We start from the raw sequence: 7,449 nt of genomic DNA on the forward strand, positions 1-7,449 counted from the left end.
CTGGGTGTCCACTGGGACCTACAGTCACACTGCCTTTCCATTCCATCAAAGAAGAGGAAAGAGATAGCAGGATCTGTCAAAAGACTCCTTCAATCCAACAGGATATCAAGAAGGCAACATGAGAGAAGGTTGGGGTCCCACCAGTTTGCCTCAGTGACAGATCCAGTATTGAGAGCACAATTAAAAGATGCATTAGGAGTTTGGAGAAAATACGCATCAAACGCTCGAAGAGATCTACAAAGACCGATACCAAATCGTCTGCAATCACCCCCCAGATGCTGAAGCCTTGACGAGGATGGGGGGCTTAGGGATTAGCAGCTGGGCTCTAATGAACAGTGGGAACTACTTCCCATTGGACCTCGGTGCCCAGCTGTCGATTCAACTAAATCAGTCAGCACTTTCTCTTTTACTTTTGATTATTTCTTTTTTTCTCCCATCTCTTCCTTTTGGGCTTGATATTGTTGACGACTTTGGCATGTTCGATCTTACTTTGGATGCTGCTTTGGATTTGGCACAGTGTGGGATGGACTGCATTCCATCTCAACCTGTGCCAATTTAGATGCCATCACCCTCTGGCAGACCCCATTGGGTGCAGACCAAGTCTGTTAAGAGTCGGGCTCCAGTGATCCGGTCTTAAGTCACCCATATTTGCGGGTAATGGGTGACGCCAGGCATTGGAGTCGACGGTGGGAGGGGCTAACTACCCCCACTGACCAGTGTACGCCCACCTTAAGAGAGGCAGCCCCTCTCTAATAGAGGACTGGTCCCCGCTGAAGCCTCTTCTCGTGTTGGGCCACATGGGATAGGAGGACTGACATCCTCCGATAAGAGGTGGATAACCCGGCTTGCTTTTTCAAAAAAACCCAACACCTCTGTTGACGACCTGGAAAATACAAACATGGACCTCGGTACAGACAGCTCCAACTCGGGTTCTAACATTGTAACGTTAGAACCTTATTCACGTCATGTGAATAATAAAACGCTAGAGAAGAAGAGAGAGAGAGTGAAAAATGATGACAATACAGAAAGATATAGAAAAGTAGAAGTATTACCTGGTCACTATGAAGTAGTGAATTATGAAAAATTTTTTATCTTGGAATTTGAAAACGGAAGAAATGAGCGTATAAATGTTTTTAAAGCTAATAGAGAAAGTTAATTTATGTGGAGGGCAGCCAAAAATTTTACCCCAGGGAAATGGAAGTCTCTTGATAGAGACACTGTCCCCATTACAAGGTGAAAGGTTAAAAACACTTACAACATTGAATGGTCATAGCGTAAAATGCGTTTCACACCCTACTTTCAACCAGAGTAGAGGTGTGATATATGCTCCAGAATTGTTGGATATAGAGGAGAAAGAAATAGAGGATGAACTGAAAAGTCAAGGAGTAGTTAAAGTAGTCAGAATGAGAAAGAGAGTTGGAGAACAACGTATCCCTCTTGCTACTCTGATTATAACATTTGATCAATGCCGATTACCAAATGTTATAAAAGCTGGATGGCTATCTTTGAAGGTAAAACCATATATCCCGTCACCATTGCAATGTTATCATTGCCAAATGTATGGCCATTTAAGCCAGAAATGTAAAGAAAAACTAAACAATAAGCCAGCTGTTTGTGCCAACTGTGGAAAAAGTAGTCATGGAGTATGCATAGAAAACCCTAATTGCATACATTGTGGGGAAGCACACCCAGCTACATCTAAAAGCTGTGTAAAGTTTATTTTTGAAAAAGAAATTCAGGCCATTAGGACCATGGAAAGGGTTACTTTTAAAGAGGCTCGTAAAAGAGCTCTTGAAAAGCAAATAAGACCAGGGCAACCTTTTTCAATGGTTCTGAAGAAAAACTTGTCAAACCACACAGACGAAAATTATATCTCTACTTCTAAGATAAAGAAACAAATGAAAGTAGTTAAAGAGGTTGAAAGTCCCATCAAAAATCTATATCCAGAAATTGTGGAAAAATCAAAACGGACACTTAAAGATCTGAAAATTATTCAAAAGCCAACTACTCCGATTTTAAACAAAAGTACAAACCTCTCACAGGCCGTTTCCTTGCCTGATCTGATGGAGGTTGCACTCGAAACCAATTTACCTGGTGAACCCGAAGTGGGGAAGGTGCAAAAACCTGACAGATCACAACCTTTTAATCGAAAAAGAGAGAGACCTCCCTCCCTCTCTCCTCCTACCATAAGAAACATTAAAGTCACGACTTCCAATACATATGATATCTTGTCTGCTGATGTTTCTGAACAACTAGAAGGTAAATTGAACCAATCAGAAATTCAAGTTGAGGTCCACCATCCTCCTCAACAATTAGATCAAAAGGACACAAAGAAAAAGAGAAACACAAAACCCACTATATCAAGATCCTCTCTAGAGTTACCTCCGGGAAACATTGTTAGATCAAATAGTGCCATTGGGAAGACTTCATCTAAGGTGTCTTCCAAAAAATAAAACATAGTTTTTTCCTCCATTCTGCAATGGAATTGCCAGGGTTTAAGGGCGAAATATGAACAACTTAAGCTCCTCATACGTGAGCACTCCCCTATAACAGTATGTCTACAAGAAAGCAAGCTCGATGCTAATACTCCTTGTCCTCGAGAGTATGTTAGCTATAGGACACCATATGATCAACGAGCAGGGAGCCATGGGGGAAGTCTTATATACATTCGTCGAGATGTTCCCCAAATATCTTTGTCTATCTGTACCCCTCTGCAGGCAGTGGCTGTACAGATTGATATAGGGAGAAAATACACAATCTGTTCTCTTTACTTCCCTCCAAATGATAACATCTCATATGATAATATAGTAGAGGTGATTAAACAACTCCCACAACCCTTTCTCTTACTAGGAGACCTTAATAGTAGACATCCTTTATGGGGTGATGTTTTAGCAAATGCAAGGGGTAATATTATATCGTCAATTTTGGAGAATGAAGATGTCGGACTCCTCAATACAGGAGAGCCCACACATTTTCATGTACAGACAGGTACCTTGTCCTGCATTGACCTATCAGTTGCAAGCTCTAACTGTCTTCTCGATTTTAATTGGAGAACATTAGATGATTGGCATACTAGTGATCATGCACCAATCATTATAAACACCAACAATGGTCCACCTTTACAAAGATCACCTCGATGGAATCTTGATAAGGCGGACTGGAATAGATTTCGGGAGTTAAGTGAAATTGAAGGAAATGCAGAACAGTTTGAAAGTGTTGATGATGCCATAGACTTACTTAATGGAACTCTTCACACAGCAGGAGTGAATTCCATTCCCAAAACAACTGGGATATTCAGACGACGACCAGTCCCCTGGTGGTCGTCAGAACTAACTGCCCTGCACAGAGCCACAAGAAAGTCTTTAACTCGATTGCGCATGCACCGTAATGAGGAGAATTTAGTCATATACAAGAAATGTAGAGCACAGTTCCGCCGTGCCATGAAAGAAGCTAGGCGCCAGTCTTGGATGTCCTTTGTTTCCTCCATTAACAGTAGAACACCAACATCATCTGTGTGGAGGAAAGTAAAAAAGATAGCAGGAAAATTCACCCCAAACCCACCACCAGTGTTAAAGATAAATGGCCAGTATATGACTGGAGCAACCGAAGTTAGCAATGCCCTGGCTGACCATTTCTCAAATGTATCGTGCAAGTGTCAAGCAGCTCCTGGTCACCAGTATAGGAGCAATGAAGAAAAGAAAGTTTTAAACTTCGCAACAAGAAAGCAAGAGTCATACAATTCTCCTTATACTGAAAGAGAATTTGATTCTGCTCTTGCTACTTGTAACGATACAGCCCCTGGACCCGATGGAATTCCATATGCAATGATTAAACATGTACCTTATAATACAAAGTTATTTATTTTAAGCATTTTTAATAGAATATGGCATGATCATAGTTATCCAAGTGTTTGGGAACTAGCCATTATTTTAGCCTTTTTAAAACCCGGTAAGGACAAGTTTTTAGCAGCAAACTACCGACCTATTGCATTGACATCTTGTTTATGTAAAATCATGGAGAAGATGGTCAATGCAAGACTGATTTGGTACCTTGAAAAGAAGAATATTTTATCACCCATTCAATGTGGATTCAGGAAAATGCACTCAACGACTGATGTGCTGATACAACTTGAGTCCTCCATTTGTGAAGCCTTTGCTTCCAAACAGCACCATGTTACAGTTTTTTTTTATCTTGAAAAGGCATATGATACCACATGGAGATACGGTATACTTAAAAGAATCCATGAGTGCGGATTGAGAGGTGAGCTACCACTATTCATCCAGTCATTTCTTTCACATAGAGTTTTCCAAGTGAGAGTTGGGGAAGCTCTATCACAGAGTAAATGCCAGGAAGAAGGAGTTCCTCAGGGTAGTGTGCTGAGTGTAACCCTTTTTGCACTAGCAATTAATGGGATATCCTCAGTCGTTCCCCGGGATGTTCTTGCAACATTATTTGTGGATGATCTCTCCATATCATTTGCTGGAGCCAGAATGGCAATGGTTGAGAGAAAAATCCAACTCTCTATTGATAAAATTATCCATTGGGCCGATATGAATGGATTTAAGTTCTCAACAAGTAAAACTACAATTGTCCATTTCTGTCGTATACGGGGAGTACATCCAGACCCGGATATATACATCAAAGGTCAACGGATCCCATGTGCAAGTGAAGCCAAATTTTTAGGGTTGATATTTGATTGTAGGCTTACATGGGTTTCTCACTTAAAAACATTAAAAGCTAAATGTGTTGAAGCTATGAATCTTTTAAAAGTCTTGTCCCATACATCATGGGGGGCAGACCGTAATACAATTTTAAAATTATACAAGGCCTTGATATTTTCCAAAATTAGTTATGGATGCGAAATATACTCCTCAGCAACCCCAAGCCGGTTAAAAATACTAGATTCAATACATCATGCTAGCATTAGATTGTCCACAGGAGCCTTTAGAACCTCCCCTATCACAAGTCTCCTTGTTGATGCTGGGGAGTTGCCTCTGGACCTTTACCGAATGTCCTCTATTATTCGGTATTGGTTTAGATTGCAAAGACTCCCCAATTCTTCAGCCTTTCAAACTGCAAGCCTTGTAAGGAACTCAACCTACTTTGAGTTGCACCCAAAATCTCCTCAACCTTTTGGGTTTCGGGTTAACCAATTATTAAACAATCTGGATATGATTAGAAATAAGGTGCTTCCATTCAAGGTATCATCAACGCCTCCATGGAAATTACCTGACATATCTTTTTGTAGATACTTTATTGGAGTTAAGAAGAATTTGACTGACTTAGAATCCAGGTCTCTTTTTATGGAACATGTCGAAGAACATAGGGGATCGACTTTTATATATACTGATGGCTCCAAATCTGATGCTGGCGTTGGATTTGGAGTACATAGTAATGATTTTAATTGTAGAGGTGCACTTCCTCTAACAGCTTCCATATTTACTGCCGAACTGTATGGCATATTAACCGCTATTGAGAAAATAGCTTTGGAAAAGGAGGGTAATTTTACAATTTTTAGTGATGCAAGGAGTGTTCTTCAAGCTTTAGAAGTTTTTAATTCTAGTAACCCTCTAGTTTTAAAGATTTTAGAAAGGCTTTTTATTATTGGACGGAAAGGTATAACTGTCCGATTTTGTTGGGTTCCAGCACATGTAGGTGTGTCTGGGAATGAGAAGGCAGATTTACTGGCGAAGAATGCGGCATCCGAGTTGCTACCAAGGAGGTATCCCATTCCATGTAACGATTTCCTACCTTACATCAAGAAATTGGTTTGTGATAAATGGCAACAGCACTGGGATAGTCAAGATGGCAATAAAATGAGGGAAGTAACAAATATCATATCACCTTGGAGGTATAATATGATTCCTCGAAAATGGGAGACGACTCTTTGTCGTCTCCGTATTGGTCACACACGGTTGACACACGAGTTTCTGCTGAAGGGCCAACACCAACCGTATTGCGAGGACTGCTTAGTACCTTTAACAGTGAGGCATTTGTTGACCGAATGCCCTAATTTTACTAACTTGAGAAATAGATATCTGTTTGAGGCTCGAGGTGAGGATGGCAGGTTTATCCTTGCCAAGATTCTTGGACATGATGTGTCTTACTATGCGAGCGGAATTTTTAGATTTATTTCAGAAGCAGGTCTTCTGAAAACTGTTTAACTATTGTAATGACTTCTTAATTTTTATGGTTTTAATCGAATTCTCTTTTAATTTTCATATACAGTAAATGGTATCGGCGTCAATGACCTTAGATGTCAGGATGCCAGAAAACTTTCAATCAATCAATCAATCAATCGTCTGCAATCACTACTCAAGCCATGGTCGGAGGCCAAGAACCTAAGAAACAAGGTACCCTTGAAACCACCACCTCCAGCAGTCACCGTTCATACGGATGCCTCGAAGGAGGGTTTGGGAGGTCATTCTCATCATCGGAAAGTCCAAGGAACCTTGTCTCCCCTCTTCAAGTCCTTCCACATCAATTTTCTGGAAGCCATGGAAGTTTTTCTATCTCTGAAAAAGCTGAAACTTCGCTGCTCAATCCACATCTGTTTGGTTCTAGACAGCGAAGTAGTAATGAGAGGCCTAAATCGACAAGGCTCGAGATCGCCTCACATAAATCAAGTGATATTGGCCATCCTTCGTCTAGCCCAGAAGAAGAGATGGCACTTGTCAGCAGTCCCCCTTCAAGGGTTCCGCAATGTGACGGCGGACGCTCTATCCAGGGTCAACCCGATAGAGTCCGAATGGTCTCTAGATGCAAGATCATTCTCTTTCATTTTACCCAAAGTCCCAAGACTGCAGATAGACCTCTTCACAACGAGCGATAAGAAGAAGCTACCCCGGTATGTAGCCCCGTACGAAGATACTCTAGCGGAAGCGACAGACGCAGTATCCATAGATTGGAACAGGTGGTCTAAGATCTACCTGTTTCCTCCAACCAACATTCTGCTGAAAGTCCTCGACACACTGAGATCCTTTCTGGGGACAGCTGCAATACTGGCCCACAAGTGGCCCAACAGCGTTTGCTTCCCCCTGATAACGGAACTACGCCTGAAGCTGATCCCGGTGCCGGAACCAGTTCTGACTCAGCAAGTGCAGAAATTGACTGTCTCTGCTTCATCAGAGAAAACACAGAACCTTCATCTCATAATTTTCTCGCCCTAGCGGTCAAGAAACAGTTTGGGATTTCTAGCGACAATATTAACTTCTAAGAAGAATACAAGTCAAAGTCAACAATATTAACTTCTAAGAAGAATACAAGTCAAAGTCAACAAGAAGACAATATTAGTCTTCCTGGAAGAAATGAGTGACCTTTGTCAAGGCGAAGAATCCTGAGGAGATATCTATGGATTTCTGCTTGTCCTTCTTCATCCATCTGCATGAACAAGGTTTAGCAGCTTATACGATTACTACATGTAAATCAGCCCTAGCCAGACCAACACTA

The sequence above is a fragment of the Palaemon carinicauda genome, chromosome 43, assembly GCF_036898095.1.
Source record: "Palaemon carinicauda isolate YSFRI2023 chromosome 43, ASM3689809v2, whole genome shotgun sequence".
Lineage (NCBI taxonomy): Eukaryota > Metazoa > Arthropoda > Malacostraca > Decapoda > Palaemonidae > Palaemon > Palaemon carinicauda.